At 43.8% G+C, this 17,964-nt stretch overlaps 1 protein-coding gene across 2 annotated transcripts in view; it reads left to right on the top strand.

The window, feature by feature from the left end:
• The window catches only part of LOC126161669 (cleavage stimulation factor subunit 2 tau variant), a 90,286-nt gene that overhangs the window by 52,275 nt on the left and 20,047 nt on the right, over nucleotides 1-17,964 (top strand). The window lies entirely within an intron of this gene.

Genomic DNA, 17,964 nt, shown 5'->3' with positions numbered 1-17,964 from the left:
TTCTCTGACATCATCTCATTGGAAAAAGGTCAGATCCAAAAAATCGCGCATCAAAACTATGCTAGTCACCTTTTTCGATAGTGAAGGCATTATCCACAAGGTATTTCTAACTGCGGGAACAATGATGAATGTTGAACATTGACTCATTTCATGCAACGTCTATGCAGGGTGCTTCTCCAGTATTCACAACAAGGTTCCTGGTTTTTTGTACATAACAACACTTGCCCACACACAGCCAATATCATGAAACAGTTCCTGGCAAAAAGGGGGTGGTGCAACTTGAACATCCGCCAAACTCGCCGGGTCTCAATCCTCCAGACTTTTTCCTATTCCCTCAACTTAAACTCGCTTTGAAAGGAAAGAGATTTGATGATATTCCTGACATCCAATGAAAGTCACACGGCTTTTGAACGCCATCTACATCTACATACATACTCTGCAATCCACCATACGGTGCGTGGCAGAGGGTACCTCGTACCACAACTAGCATCTTCTCTCCCTGTTCCACTCCCAAACAGAACGAGGGAAAAATGACTGCCTATATGCCTCTGTATGAGCCCTATTCTCTCTTACCTTATCTTTGTGGTCTTTCCGCGAAATGTAAGTTGGCGGCAGTAAAATTGTACTGCAGTCAGCCTCAAATGCTGGTTCTCTAAATTTCCTCAGTAGCGATTCACAAAAAGAATGCCTCCTTTCCTCTAGAGACTCCAACCCGAGTTCCTGAAGCATTTCCGTAATACTCGCGTGATGATCAAACCTACCAGTAACAAATCTAGCAGCCCCCCCTCTGAATTGCGTCTATGTCCTCCCTTAATCCGACCTGATAGGGATCCCAAATGCTCGAGCAGTAATCAAGAATAAGTTGTATGAGTGTTTTGTAAGCGGTCTCCTTTACAGATGAACCACATCTTCCCAAAATTCTGCCAATGAACCGAAGATGACTATCCGCCTCCACCACAACTGCCATTACATGCTAGTCCCACTTCATATAGCTCTGCATTGTTACGCCCAAATATTTAATCGACATGACTGTGTCAACCGCTGCACTACTAATGGAGTATTCAAACATTACAGGATTCTTTTTCCTATTCATCTGCATTAATTTACATTTATCTATATTTAGAGTTAGCTGTCCTTCTTTACACCAATCACAAATCCTGTCCAAGTCATCTTGTATCCTCCTACAGTCACTCAACGACGACACCTTCCTGTACATACAGCATCATCAGCAAACAGCCGCACATTGCTATCCACTCTATCCAAAAGATCATTTATGTAGATAGAAAACAACAGCGGACCTACCACACTTCCCTGGGGCACTCCAGATGATACCCTCACCTCCAATGGACACTCACCATCGAGGACAACGTACTGGGTTCTATTACTTAAGAAGTCTTCGAGCCACTCACATACTAGGGAACCAATCCCATATGCTCGTACCTTAGTTAGGAGTCTGCAGTGGGGCACCGAGTCAAACACTTTCCGGAAGTCAAGGAATATGGCATCCATCTGATACCCTTCATCCATGGTTCGCAAGATATCATGTGAAAAAAGGGCGAGTTGCGTTTCGCAGGAGCGATGCTTTTTAAAGCGGTGCTGATGCATGGACAGCAACTTCTCTGTCTCAAGGAAATTCATTATATTCGAACTGAGAATATGTTCGAGAATCCTGCAAACCGATGTTAAGGATATTGGTCTGTAATTTTGAGGATCCGTCCTTCTACCCTTCTTATATACAGGTGTCACCTGTGCTTTTTTCCAGTCGCTCGGGACTTTATGTTGGCAAGAGATTCGCGATAAATGCAAGCTAAGTAAGGAGCCAATGCAGTAGAGTACTCTCTGTAAAACCGAATTGGAATCCCATCAGGACCTGGCGATTTATTTATTTTCAACCCATTCAGATGCTTCACAACCCCAGGGATGTCTATCACTATGTCCTCCACACAGGAATCTGTACGAGACTCAAATGGCAGTATGTTTGTACGATCCTCCTGCATGAAAGATTTCTCAAATGCAAAATTTAAAATTTCAGCTTTCGTTTTGCTGTCTTCCGTTGCCAGGCCAGACTGATCAGTGAGTGAGTGGATAGAAGCCTTCGACCCGCTTACCGATATTACGTAAGACCAGAATTTCCTTGGGTTTTCAGGAAGATTTTTTGCTAAGGTATGACGGCGGTAGTGGTCGAATGCTTCACACATCGCTCTTTTTACAGCAGCACGAATCTCTACCAACTTTTGCCTGTCCTCATTCTCCCGATCTTTCTACCGCGAGTGCAACTGCCTTTGCTTCCTGAGCATTCTCCGAATTGCGCTGTTAAACCACGGTGGGTCTTTTCTGTCTGTGACCCACTTTTTCGGCACATACTTGTTCAATGCGTGATTTACAATTTCTTTAAAATTTGCCCATAATTCTTCCACGTCCATCGTACCGGAAGTAAATGAAATCGATTCATTTACTAAGTGGGATGCTAACAATTGCTTACCTGCTCTTTCTAGTAAGAATACTCTCCTAGCCTTCTTGACCGACTTTTTGACTTTCGTAACCATAGTCGCAATGACATCGTCATGATCACTAATCCCTGTCTCAACACTGACACCATCGATGAGGTGTGGTCTGTTCGTGGCTACCAGGTCTAAAATATTTCCATTACGTGTTGGCTGTCAATTTAGCTGCTCAAAACAGATTTTGGATAATGTGTTCAAAATTAATTCACACAATGACTTGTCTGTACCACCTGTAATGAAACCATAGACATCCCAGTCTATACTAGGTAGGTTGAAGTCGCCTCCGACTAATATAGCATGATCTGGGTACTTCTGCGATACAGAATCTAGACTCCCTTTGAATGATTCTAGAACTGTCACGGTGGAACCTGGTGGCCGGTAATAACACCCCACAATTAACTTTATGTCCCCTAGCCCTGTGAAACGTGTCCAGATAACTTCACAATCACACTCTACTTCGACCTCAGTAGACACAATATTTTTGTCAAGTGCAATGAAGACACCACCTCCTACGGTGTCTAATCTGTCTTTCTGATACATGTTCCAACCCTCACTAAATATTTCAGAACTTCCTATCTCAGGGTTCAGCCAGGTCTCAGTCCCGAGAATAATTTGCGCGCCACACGCTTCCTGGAGGGCAGTAGATTCAGGAACTTTATTCCAAACACTCTGAAAATTTATACTAATATCTTGATAGTGAAGTGTCTTTACACTGAGCACGTCCTGATTTCCCTGCCTGCACGTCGACTGGTGAGTGTTCATCAGGACACCTCACACTACTGCCTAGCCTAAAAAAACCCCATGTGCACGCCACAAGTACTCTGCTGCCCGAGTAGCCGCTTCTTTTGTGTAGTGCACCCCTGACCTATCTAGGGGCGTCCAAAGGAGGACTTCGTGCAAAGATTCCAGGACATGTATCGCAGGGCTCAGCGATTATGGGAGGTGACTATTTCGAAGAACAGTAAGGTAACTGTAGTTCTTAGTTCATCTACGTTAACGTTACAAGACTATTCACTGAACTTTATTGTCAGAGGTTGTATGTTAGTGCTGTTGGATTCTGTAATTTCTTTTTGAGTGCATCTATGTTTTTGGAAGACACACAAAGTAAATAATGGGAATCCAAATGAGTTTCATGCTGTGGAGCAGAGAAGGAGTATCCACAGTCACAGACGTGACTGTCATCTGTGAAGTAAATGGTATGATGCACCAATATGTGATTTCGTAATGATGGTACATTCTCAATTATAACCCCAGTCTCAATTTACATACAGAATGCATGAATCAAATATGTAGAGAAGGCACAACATCAGAGTCACAGGTGGAAAATTGTTTCTATCATGTGCCTATCATTCAGCGTGTGCTCTGCTTCCTGCAAGAGGGAACTATTGGCTAATGATTGTTCTTACGATGATGAGAAAGATTGCAATCGTAATCCATTAAATAAAGCAAGTTAATATCCCTGTTTGTTTCTATTCAATTCAAACAACAGTTCTCACTCAGATTAGCCATTTACCCTTACACACCGTCTCTCAACTCTAGGTTAGTAAAATCCAGGAAATTGGTGTACTCCATTTTTTTCAACTGAGGTATTTTTCAGTATCATTTTGCAGTAGCTTCAAAGCTTTACTTGTCATTTAGAAAGGGGAAACAAATGAGAAAAGTCTTAATTGCTCACATTTTGATTTTGAAACCTGAAGTGTTGCCATATTTCCTTCAATTTTTATATTAAAAAGTCCTAATATTTGTTAATAACTGGCAATAAAGCTATGCCTACCTTACGCTGTGAATGTTAGCGGCCACCAGGTGGTAAAGAAATGACAATAATGAACAGAGAATTAAATCAGTGATATACATACTCACAGTTATGGCATAAGCGGTACAACCCGAAGGGAAGAACCATCACGCTTCCTTGGAAATGGTACTGGTGCCGATTGAAATTACCATCTCTTAAGTCTGTTCTTCCAGCAGTCCATGAATCCAGCTCTCCTCAAACTACCTTCTTCATATGGCTGACAACTCAAGACCAGTTTTGTGGTAATACTTGCAGTGGTTTCTTTTGTCAGCATTTCAGTGTCATTGAGCGTAAACTACTTGTTGTTTCTTACCACTGTACCTTTCACCTACACCCATATGTTCTTCATAGGATTTAAATGAGCATGACATGGAAGAAGCCTGATTACATTACGCCATTTATAGATAGCCAGCTTGTCACCTGACATGTGGAATTTGGGCTTGTAAAGTGCTACAAGTTCCATAAACTCTGCCATATTCATGCCAGGTTCAGCTTTATCCAATGGAACATTTCATTGCACCCAGAGCAAAATGTCTGTTTTCCTCCATTGCATTGTCGGAGCTTTATTTATCACAACAGAGTGGTATGGCACATTGTCCATTACTATTGTCGTGTTTGGAGTAATGTTCTGCAGCAGAACATTAGAAAACTGTTGTGTCTAGACAAGACAGCCTAGACACAATGAGAGGAAGCCGAAAGGCACGCGCTTAAACTCACGCAGGCTGGCGTGAGGTCTGAAACAGGATACGTAATGAATGCTATAAAGAAAAGTACGTAGCTTCTGGAATACTTAACTTTAATCCACATTTGTAGAACATCGCTCTTGATGATACATTAATAGAATCTCAATATCTATACTGGCAATGGCGCCTTGCTAGGTCGTAGCAAATGTAGCTGAAGGCTATGCTAACTATCGTCTCGGCAAATGAGAGCGTAATTCTCAGTGAACCATGGCTAGCAAAGTCGGCTGTACAACTGGGCTGAGTGCTAGTACGTCTCACTAGACCTGCCGTGTGGCGGCGCTCGGTCTACAATCACGGACAGTGGCGACACGCGGGTCCGTCGTATACTAGCGGACCACGGCCGATTTAAAAGCTACCACCTAGCAAGTGTGGTGTCTGGCGGTGACACCACATTCCTTCCCCGCAAATCGGCGAACGGTTGTGTTATAAGGCTTCCGCCCGCCGTGGGGAGGACCCCATGTTGACGTATGCGACGAAGTGGGGAGTCTAACAACAGGTGAGACTGTGCCACCCGCACCCGGCCATTCGGTCCGAGGGGAGCTAGGAAACGCCTGAAAACCTAGTCCAGGGTGCACACCAACATGCGGTGTATGCGCCCGTAGTAGTCAGGAGGGGTCGAAGGGTTGACCGCCATCGAGTCGGAGCACCCGACTGGCGAAGACAACATCTGGTCCGGAGCGGGCAAGAGTTCCATGGCGGAGGACAACCGGTCACGGGAAGAGATCGGCGGTGCGTGACCCAGGGAGGCGTCCGGCGGTTGCAGTGACGCGTCCACTGCGGGCGTCGCCGGCGGGAGAACAGGCGGCGGCGCGTCGCCAGGGGGCAAAATGGAAGGCAGCGTCGGTAACACCTGGGGATGAGGCGAGCCAGTAGATGGGTCCCCAGGGCGCTGACCGGACGGCACCGTCGCTGAAAGCAGACGGGGAGCGGCAGAACCCGGGCGACGACAGAGGCGCAGCTGATTGAGATGCCAACGCACCTCACCAGAGGCCCCCAAAACCAGATACATAGCGCGGCCGTGGCAGCTAAGAACGCGCCCTGCAAGCCAACGCCGTGAACCGCGATAGTTGCGATAGTATACAACGTCGCCTGGGGCAAAAGCAGGTGTCTGCCGCTGCACAGGAACCTGATACGGCGGATGCAGCAAAGACATCAAGGTTCGATGAGGGCGACCGTGAAGCAACTCAGCCGGCGAGCGACCATCTCGAGGCTGAGAGCGATACGAGGACAAAAAGAGCAATAACGCGTCCTCTCGAGAATGCGACTCTTTCAACTTCAACATCTGTGACTTGGACCAAACGTTCAGTGGCACCGTTTGACTGTGGCGAAAACGGCGCGGACGGCAGATGTTGAATACCATTGGCCTTGCAGAATGACTGAAATTCTGCGGATATGAATTGTGGGCCATTGTCGGAAACAATAGTCTGTGGAAGACCTTCAATGCAAAAGATAGCGGATAACACTTGGATGGTGGCAGATGACGTCGTGGAAGACATCCGGACAACAAAGAGGAAAGTACTGAAGGAATCCACCACAACCAACCATCGAGCATTCCAGAATGGACCAGCAAAATCGATGTGTAAGCGTTGCCAAGGGGAAGTGGCTTTTGGCCATGCAAAGAATTTCCGCGGTGGCGCGGATTGTTGTTCGGCACACGCCATGCAAGAAGAGCACATATTCGTAATTGCAGCATCGATTCCGAACCAAGTACAGTGCTGACGAGCAAGTTGTTTCGTGCGCACTATACCCCAATGTCCTTGGTGGAGAAGCTTTAAGACAGAGGACTGTAATGAACGTGGGACCACGACCCTGGACTGATCATTATCAGAATGCAACAACAAAACACCACGTCGTACAAAAAGTCTCTCCTTGTGAGCAAAAAATCGGCGAACCAACGGATCCTCGATCCGTGACTTTGACAAGGGCCATTGCGTAGCAACAAAACGCAAAACGGTAGCAAGGACAGGGTTAGCAGCTGTGGCTGCAGCTGCACGACGAAAATCAATCGGAAACGATTCGACCACGTCATCGGTTTCCGCATCAATGAACAGGCAAGCAAGTTCGGAAGAATCGAATGCTCTGTCCTCAGCAACAGGCAAACGGGACAATGCATCGGCGTTTCCGTGCTTAGCAGTGGACCGATACAAGATATCGTAGCGGTACTATGAGAGGAAAATAGACCAGCAAATGAATTTCTGCACTGTACGTGGAGGTACAGGCTTGTTCAGATGAAAAAGCGATGTCAAAGGTTTGTGGTCTATGATGATGGTAAAGTGACGACCATACAAGAAATCATGAAACTTAGTAACACCAAATACGGGAGCCAAAGCTTCTTTCTCGATCTGTGAATAATTTCTTTGCGCTGACGAGAGCAATTTGGACGCAATGGCAATAGGGCGATCATGCGAACCATCTTTGTGCGCAAGCACAGCACTGATCCCGAAATCCGATGCATCTACCATCAACAAAAGGGGTTTCTGGGGATCGAAAGGCGTAAGGCAAGTATTAGAAAGCAACGCCGATTTCAACTGGCGAAAGGCGCGTTCGCACTCCGTCGTCCAGACGAACGGAACACCTTTATGGCGTAAGGGATGAAGCGGAGCTGAAATGGAAGAGGCATGGGGAATATTTTTGTTATAGTAATTTATTTTTCCCAGCACACTCTGTAGCTGCTTCAAATTCTGCGGCGAAGGCAAGTCTTGTATGGCACGAAGGTGCTCTGGACTGGGATGTATGCCTTGGGCATTGAGTACACATCCCAGATATGGCAAATCACGAGCAAAAAACACACATTTGTCCTTCCGCAAGCGAAGACCATTTTGTCGCAAGACCTAAAGTAATGTTCGGAGATTGTCTAAATGTTCTTCTGCCGTCTTTCCGGAGATCACAATATCGTCCAGATAGTTTGCAGCAGTAGGGACCGACGCACAAACAGTTTGTAAATATTGCTGAAACAATGCAGGGGCGGGTGCACACCCGAATGGCAGTCGTTTGAATCGGTACAAACCAAGATGCGTGTTAACCACCAATACGCGTTGGGATTCTTCGTCCACCGGTATTTGCAAGTACGCATCTGCTAGGTCCAACTTCGAAAAATATTTACCCGGGCACAGTTTATCAAAAAGATCTTCCGGGCGGGGTAAAGGAAAAGTAGCAGTCACAAGTTGTGGATTCACTGTTGCCTTGAAGTCCACACAAAGTCTCGACTTTCCGGAAGGTTTTTGCAAAATTACTAAGGGTGAAGCCCAGAGAGAAGCCTGCACATGCTCAATTACACCTTGTGATTCTAAATCGTTTAATGTTCTTGCGACCTCATCACGCAATGCGTGGGGAACATTGCGCGCTCTGAAAAATTTCGGTTGCGCGTTGACTTTCAGTTCCAAATGTGCTTCATAGTTCTTAGCGCAACCAAGGCCCGGTGCGAAAATGTCTGCAAATTCTTCACATAGACGAGAAACACTGGCTGAAGGCATAGTCTGGTTCACTGATAGGACCTGATTGACTATAGATAAGTTAAACAACTGAAATAAATCTAAACCAAACAAGTTCACTGCAGAAGAAGAACGAAGGACGTAAAATGACACAAGTTTTGTTTGTCCCTTGTATGTTCCAAGAAGGCTGCACTGTCCTAACACAGGGATAAGCTGTCCGGAATAACCATGTAACTTAACATTTGCGGCACGCAACGGAGGTTTGCCCAGCTGTTTGTACGTGTCTTTATCGATCAATGAAACTGCAGCTCCGGTATCGAGCTGGAATGGTATCACGGTGCCATTAATTTCCAAGTCTACAAAAAGTTTATTGTCCTGCTGATGACAAGTGCGACTGTCTCGTGCAACGTGAACTGTTTCTGGGACAGAAGCACTTGCGACTTGACGGGATTTCCGTCGGTCCCAGAAGCACTTGCGACTTGACGGGATTTCCGTCGATGTCGACGCACACTTGTTGTGGGACGAACACAGTCAATGTTAGAGAGAGTAACACTGGGCGGAGTGGCATTAACTACATGAATTTCCATGGGCGAAGGTTCACGAGCCTGAGTATTCTTGGTTCGATTCCGGTGCGAAGCAAAGGGCCTGGAATGATTGTTGGTGTCCGTTTTGAGCTTTTTCTGGCAAACACTTTGAACATGACCTTTCTTATTACAAAAAAAGCAAATAGCTCAGCGTGACGGGCAATTCTCACGCGAATGTCTAGTAGCACACCGCGGGCATGATTTCACTGCATGTGCGTGCTTGCACGGCACAAGTGGCTGCGCGGACGTGCGCGAGGGCTGTTTACAGTTCCGTGCAGCTCGCCTGGCGGGCCGGTTTATGTGACACACGGCTGGCAAAGTTTCGAATGATTTCTGAGCAAAGTCAAGTGTGTCTTGCCGATCCAATATGTCTATCACTTGTTGAAGGGAGGGATTGACTAGTTTCAAAATCTGTTCCCTTGTGCGAACATCAGAAACGTTCTGTGCAATTGCATCACGCACCATAGTATCTGAATAAGGGAGTCCACATTCACACTCAAAAGCACAATCCCTAGTAAGGCCTTGCAATGTTGCAACCCACTCCCTATTAGTTTGACCGGCCGTATGTTTTGTACGAAAGAACGTATACCTTTTTGCAACTACATTAACTGATTCTTTGAAATAGGCATCCAATGCAGACAAAATTTCTTCGTAGGACAGAGTTGCTACGTCGCGTCGGGGAAACAATTTCACTATCACACGGTAGGTGGACACACCTACACAAGAAAGGAGATGAGGCTGCCGCTTGTTACCTTGAATTCTGTAGGCGGCGAGATGGAATCCAAATTGGCGTGACCACTACGTCCAGCTTTCCATTTTTGCCTCAAAAGGCCGAAAGGGTGGTGCAACTGCGTGTTGTGGCTGCTGTAGCGGTGAAGCGGCGGCGGCTGCATCGTTTTGCATTGCACGTTGACCCTGGACGAGCTGTCCAAGGGCATCCAATAACGCCTGCGTCAGCTGATTCTGCAAGCGATAAAATTAGGACAGTACATCTGGCGATTGTGGCGAAGCCATGACACAAGTAATTTAAGCAAGTAGAAAGCGGAAGACTGCTTTTACACTCGACGCCAAATATGTTGTGTCTAGACAAGACAGCCTAGACACAATGAGAGGAAGCCGAAAGGCACGCGCTTAAACTCACGCAGGCTGGCGTGAGGTCTGAAACAGGATACGTAATGAATGCTATAAAGAAAAGTACGTAGCTTCTGGAATACTTAACTTTAATCCACATTTGTAGAACATCGCTTTTGATGATACATTAATAGAATCTCAATATCTATACTGGTAATGGCGCCTTGCTAGGTCGTAGCAAATGTAGCTGAAGGCTATGCTAACTATCGTCTCGGCAAATGAGAGCGTAATTCTCAGTGAACCATGGCTAGCAAAGTCGGCTGTGCAACTGGGCTGAGTGCTAGTACGTCTCACTAGACCTGCCGTGTGGCGGCGCTCGGTCTGCAATCACGGACAGTGGTGACGCGCGGGTCCGTTGTATACTAGCGGACCGCGGCCGATTTAAAAGCTACCACCTAGCAAGTGTGGTGTCTGGCGGTGACACCACAAAAACCACTCCGTGAAAGCTTTAGCATTCATTTCCTCACGATAGTCGCTTTGCTTCTTGGAATGGAACAGCAATAAAAAGTTTGTAATGAAACCAGAAGCAGAGCCAGTATGGAGGACGATTATCCTGCCACGCTTGCCTATTGTTGCTTTTGTTGTTCCTTGTGCTGTGCGATCCGTCCACTCCTTTGTTAAAACGTGGCACACGTAAATCCATGTCTCATCCATCCACACAATGTCTTCGAACAAAACACTCCCCAATGCACATAGACTTCAGCCTTTCCACACCACTATGTCCCTTCTCTCAATGATAAACAACTTTTTGTACCAGAAACAAGCTTGTGTAAACAGTTTTGGAGTGACGGCATATTCCCATTAAACAACTCTGCTGCTTTGAGGCTGGAAAGGAGAAATAAAGTAGGATATTCCTTGCACCGATAATAAGCATGCACATGTCTCCAAATTGCATCCTGTTAGAATGCGTCCATCTTTGTTACCCGTCTCTCATAACATCTGTTCTTGCCTGGAGTTTCTAATAAAAAATGACCTGGCCTTGCTTCTTCACTCACGTCTTCCTGTCTTTCCTTCTCCCTGCCAGTTCTCAGCGCCGTAGATTGATGAATGTTAAGTAGAGCAGCTGTTCTGTCCACCACTCTTGTAACATCTAAAAATAGACTGCCGTTATCGCATTCAAGTTCTAAATAACCGTACTCAGAGCACACAAATTTGCGACCTTGGCCACAGATCGGAATTTCCTTTCCAGAGCTCGATATCTTTGCAGCCAGTGAACATGTTCTTGGATGACCTAGTTTACTGCAAATCTCGTGTTCAGACATGTTGCACTGCTATTATCAACACAGTGCCAACACAAAAAAACTCGTTCACAACACCTGACCACTGCAGAAACTTCAATGATAGAAAATAACACTTCACAAAGAGAGCTAACAAATGCAGGTGCATCTGAAGCACGACACTATGTGGTACTGTTTATCACCAGCATGGTGACAGTGGTGCTTTACCTACCGAACCGCTGGCAGTATGGTAAGGAAAGCAGGTTTGTCGTTTGTGTTACCTAGGCAGCAGTGTCGCGTCCCCTCCGGTGAGCCAAACGTCAAGAACTGCAAGTAATTTTAAATGCACTGTAGTAACGAGCCATACTGTTTTGTGAGGCACATCTCATACATACTTTCTTAATGTTAATTCAGTATACATTTGGTTTCCAGTATGTTGTTTGGGGATCATTTTTTTTCCCTTCTGTTTTTTTTCCCTGTTACCTAATTCTTTTCTGATTTAAGACAGTTGATATTTACTTAATTTGTGATGCTTTTGAATGAATTTTAATTGCTTTCAAAGAGCAACTGTGAGTGCAGTATTTTATTTGTTTATCAGTGTTATTGTTCATTGCTTGCTGGCTCCTAGTCGATTGGTTAATGGTAAGATAAGTATAGTCTGCACTGGAGTTCAATAACATTTTTTCACACAAGTGTCTTATCATGTGGCACCTCCTCCCCCCCCCCCTCTCCGACACACACACACACACACACACACACACACACACACACACACACCTCATCTTTTCCCTTGTATACTTTCACTCGTATCAATTTTCACTTCTAATTGTCTATGCACTGAATACAAATCCTGCATGTGGGCACATCTGGTACTCCTCTCAGCTTGGCATCACAATAAGTCACTTGTATCACTTGTACCTTGAACTGGCCCTGACTGGAGTGCCTCTTCTATGTTAGGTCTTTCAGTATTTTTCTTCCACGAAAAATTGAATTAGGGAGTCCCTGTGTAGAAGAGAGATCAGGCCTGTCACCATATTGAATGGAATAGACATGTCACTTGACTCAGACGTTTTGAGACTTTGTACCGATTGTTGGCATAGTGGTCAGATATAGGATGGATAAGATTTAAGACATCAGTGCATTTGATCACTTAAGATCATGGGTGCTCCACACTTGGGACTCTCCATTTAGAAGGTTTACAAGCACTAGGCTTTGAGAGACGTTGGATCTAACTCCAACCATTGTGGGTTGCAGTTGAGCAGTCATGGATGAGGATGGATCTCCAATGTCCCCCTCACCCTCACACCTCCCCCATTCATTTTCACTACATGGTCTGTAGGGACGCCTCATTGTTGACATCCTGGCTTTCTTACAAGATATTAATTGTGGTTACGTACTTTGTTTTCCTCAGATGTTTCCTTTTTCCCCCTCCCCTCAATCATTGGGGCTAATTCATGTGGTCCCAGCTTCCGAGTTTGGATTCAATTCTTTCAACCGCTTACAGTAGTGCTGGCCATTAGGGTAAGGTTCCCCAGTGTGACTTATATTTCACTCATTGTGTAATTCTATTTTAAGCACCTTTTGTATGCATGGATTGAATTAAGAAACCCAAAACCTAACAAAGTAGCCAGTCCACTGTGGGAAGTGGAAGGAAGGAGTTGTTAGGTAATTGCACAGTTGTAAGTGCATGACAACATAGGGAAAGCATTGTTAGTGTCAGAGATGAAAGCTCTTTATGCATTCTGAGAGCATGTGTATGTTATGTCAGAAGCACAGTTATTTTAGTCAATGGTACTATAACAGCCAGCCTCACCAGAGGAAAGACCATTTCAGTGTGAAAAGGTGTGACCTACCGTGGCCACATCATTGGAGGAAAACAGATTCAAAAGATATGATGAGAAATACCCTCCACTGTACCTAGTTTGTGTCAGAACTGATAGTAATTCCTTTTTGACCACAAAGCCATTTGATTTCTCTGGAACATTTTGAGGAATAATTCAGGGAAGTAACATCAATTAGCAGAATTTGTAGTGGATCCATTTTGATTAAAATGTGACTGTTACTCAAAAAAGGCACTGTTCTCCTGTGAGAAGCTTAATATCAATCCCTTCAAAATCATTCCTGGCAAGAGCCTCATCATGGTTCTTCTCCATTTTCTATTTCTTTTATTGCTACAGCATTGCTTTTCAATCTTGTTAATAGTAGAATTTGCGTGATTAGTGATTTAGTTTCTCCTTATTCTTTTGAGGTTAATCAAATAAAATAATTCTTCTGTTTGTGAATGCGATAGAACTTTTTTTTATATTACAGACATATGAATGTAGTGTGTCCAGAAAGAGATGAAGGAATTCTACAGGTGGGGGGAGGGGGGAGGCATTGTCACTGACTCCAAGCATATACCAGTAGACAGCCAAAGGAAGAGAGACGGTATGGGGCATCACTTTACTTGTGTTGAAATCAATTTATGCTCCATGTGCTGTTGACAGTGCCATCTTCTGGCTGTTGTATCAGACATCGACTGTTACATGTTGTGCATCTATGAAAATAAAAACATAGACAAGTGTAACAAAGACTTACAGGATTCATGAAATCAAAATTGATAGTTTCCTGCTGAATGATGGTGCTTGCTGCTGATGGTACTTATCCCATACCAGTTCTCATATATAATTTGAAGTTAAACATCTAGAAGTAAAGTACTACCCTTTGCACTCCTCAGAGGATGGTAAAAAGTGTTTGGTGCCACCTGTGATGGGTGAGGAACTGCTTCATCACTCATCCAAGAGAAGTATTAATTTGTGACACCTCACAAAACGGCACAACAATAACTGCTTAGTTGCTATATACACAAGGTTCTGAATTAGATTACTGAGGTTGAAAGTGGCCAGTCATAAAACATGAGCTGGTTGAAGTCCTCCAGCCCAGAACTAGACCTCATTCCTACCTTTGTGAAGGGACTACACAAACGCTCTGTTTGAGCAATATCAAAGCTCACTTTAACTAACAGTGATACATACATAATTATCTTTTTTCTCACTAGCATTGTCTTGCATATTCAAGGAAGTAATTAGGAATGAAGTGCTCTTAGATCCACTGTGGTGCTCGGTATTGCATTGGTAGCTTTCTGTAACACCTGCTGTGACATTAGGAATTTCTGCTGTTGATTTCTATCCCCCACAAACCACCCAATGAGTACCTCAGACAAATAATAAAAGTATAAAGCAAACACATGATCATGTATAGGATGTCATCTTTGTACAGATAACAGCTTTATGGACAACTTTCATCCCATATAATTATTATTAAAATTGTAATAAAATTAGTTGTACACATGGTTCCCCATTTATAGATGGCAAGGGTGTAGAGAGTTTTGTTCCTTTAATGTTTATGGGAATATTTCCAAAGTTAATTCAATCAAATTCTGAACCCACTCACTTTCCACTTGGTTTCTGGGCATATGTCTTATGCATTTTCAGATTAACTCATTAATAGACTACTATTCATTTTCATGCACTAACACGTTTCAGCAAATTTGTTGCATCATCAGTAAGTACATTTATTCAGACCTGTAAACTTTAAACACTGTTAAATAATAATTGTTGGAAGCAATAATTAGACCTAAACCATTTTAGTCAGTTGTGACATTTTTAATCATTATTTAGCTTGTCATCTGCAGCAGAATGATTATCATATCGGTTGGCAAGTTAACAAATCACATTCTCAATAAATACAATTTTGTTTCACAAAAATATTTTGTGATTACTTATGTTGTTTCTGTCTTACCTGTCCTCAGCTGCATACTCAACTGTCATAAGAATGCTCACAGAAATGTCATAAACATTTTCGATGAATGACACTTGTATGTTACAACTTTGAGAGCCTGGGATTCCTCTTCTACAGATGAGATACCATCAATTACTACTGAATTACATATGTATGTCTGCAGCTATTCTCAAATCAGATATTTCCCTGAACCCTCTTGTCAGGTCATCTTTGCAAGAATTACGGCAGAGAGTCTAACAGGGCACAAAATTGCAAAAATCCATGTATAATTGTCGAGGGATAGGTGGGGTTCCTTCAACAATATCTCTCTATTCAATATTCACAAAGGTTTATTTAATACCTGACGGTGATCCAGATTCCCCGCATTGTCCAAATGCTGACAGGGTGAACACGTCAGAGATACGATGGCCACAGTACAAGGTGCTGCAGCCACAGCAAGCACATAAGGTGACACCATCCATTAATGTGTGGGTGTGCTGCTAATTACCGTGGCCCAGCTCACCCCCTTGCTAGTCTCTGAAGCCTTTAGTTAAGTGCTATTGAATAGTAAAGGCTTGACTTTGCCTGATTTATGTTTGTGATTTGGAACACTTCCCTGGCCACTGTGTGTGTTTAATATGACTTTGCTACACTCAGGGCTCATTTTGATTGTCCGTTTGCTTCATGAACTCTGCTCTCATTGGCCTCAGGAACCACCTGCTGGTTCCACCAGTCTCTGCATTACCACCAGTGTGGGTAATCATATTCTGTGTTCTACCTGCACAGAGTAGGATAGAAAAGCTGTGCTGAGAACTTTCTCACTGTGTAGCTATTCCAGTGGAGCATGGATCCTGAGATTCAAAAGCTGTGGTAGGAGTAGTTGCAGTAATAGCAGCAAGAAAAACCTGTGTGACTTGCAGCAGCAGTGACAACAGCAACAACAGCTGCAGGAAGAGCAATAAAAGCAATGCGAATTTTACCAGAAACAGCAGAACTTGCTGTTAAGACTGCTGCAAAACCAACATTTGGCAACTGCTGTTACCTCCCCTGCCCCTCCACCATTTGCTTTCTTCAGCCAGGCAAATGAGAGGTCGGAGCTCTGTTTGTGTCATTTTATTCTTCACTGCAAGGCAGTCTTGAATGTCAGTGTGTGCTCTTACTGTCTTCTAGTAGTAAACTGAATGAAGTGGTACAAAAACTCTGACCCTTGTAGTTTGACTTTTTCTGATGTTTGTAGTTTGCAGACCGATTGTTACATTCCTCAGCTAGGCTGAAGTTTTATCAATGTGTAAAGCAATATAAACAATCCTATGCAGCATGGGCTGCTGACTTTCAAGAGTTGCCGCATCATTGTTAATTTTCTTGTAAACATGTGGCGAATCATATGCAGACTCCTTATCCATGGTGTTATGATCCATCTCGTTCCCGATTGTGGTATTAGTATAAAGGCTTTAGAGCAGGCATGAGCAACCTTTGGTGACCCACAGGCCTGAGTCACATACTCATCTGCCTCATCATGTGACGCAGCAGTAAAACCATAGCATCCTTGATGATAATGTTCATAATATAAAGCACCAATATGATGGCACACCTTTCACAATGTGCCACACCAATAAATTTTCCCTCGAAACAGTCTTTTTTGAGTGTATGTACGTTTTATGTCCAGCCCATCTTCAGGTGTTAACATTTACATATGCATAGTTACGTTGTGTCTTTACTTAAGATGTTTTAAAATAACTATCTGAAAAACTACTGTTACAGAATTCTACAATGCCATGTATGAATAAAAAATGTTCACAACACATTAGTAAATATAAACATCTGACTACAGGATGCCAAGCATCTTGTAATGTTATCATGGAATCGGGTGCAGCTAATTCACTACACATTGCTTTCAGTTTTGATAGAAGCAGTGTTCCGGGATGTCCAGAATAGACAAGAATTATTTACTAATGTTAATTTGAGAAAGATAGGGAAACAAAATTTGGCAGTAAGATACACAATGCCAGTTGACAAGCAATTAGGACTAACTTTGCGATTTGTGACCACAACCAGGTCATTCAAGTATTTGAAATGCAGTGTGTAATTATCCACAAACACTATTATTTGTCCAAAAATGCTTTTGATATGTGATTGCATAGGTATATGATGTATTTGTGACACTAACTAAATTAGATACTCAGGCTGGAAATGTGTTTCTGTTTGTTGTTCAAATCCAGTGGTGACAAAATATTCGCTGGTCTGTAAAATGAGCTGCAAACTGGGGCCAAGCAGACGGTCATCAGAAATATCCAAAAAATGCGTCCTAGGTGGATTCAATGCTAACACATCACTCTTTCTCCTATGAATTTCTTCCATAGGCTGGATTGAAACCAGTCATGGACCATATCCAACTTGTGGGCCATTGATTGCCCACTGATGGTTTAGAGCCCTCTGAGCCCACCTGAAGTGATGTCTTAAAAGTTGGCTTAGCTCACGATGTAACTGCATCAGCCCAAGATATGTTTCACAATTCCTCTATTGTCAATATTGTTAGTAGTATTAGTTGACAGTGTACTCTACAATCAACTAATGACTCAGTTGTCATCGCAATCTGATTAACTGAGCACCCGTTCATCAGGTAGTCCAGTAATTAGCATCCCCCCCCCCCCCCCGATTAATATATCACCTACACCTGAGGGGTCATGATTGACCCCATTTTGCTCACTGCTAAGGCTCTATTCCAATATTGGAGAGCCTCTGCGGTGGTGGTGGTGGTGGTGGTGGTAGTAGTAGTAGTAGTAGTAGTAGTAGTAGTATGGTA

The sequence above is a fragment of the Schistocerca cancellata genome, chromosome 2 (assembly GCF_023864275.1).
Source record: "Schistocerca cancellata isolate TAMUIC-IGC-003103 chromosome 2, iqSchCanc2.1, whole genome shotgun sequence".
Lineage (NCBI taxonomy): Eukaryota > Metazoa > Arthropoda > Insecta > Orthoptera > Acrididae > Schistocerca > Schistocerca cancellata.
Note: the sequence above shows the minus strand (reverse complement) of the source record. Positions and strands in the feature narration are given on the sequence as shown.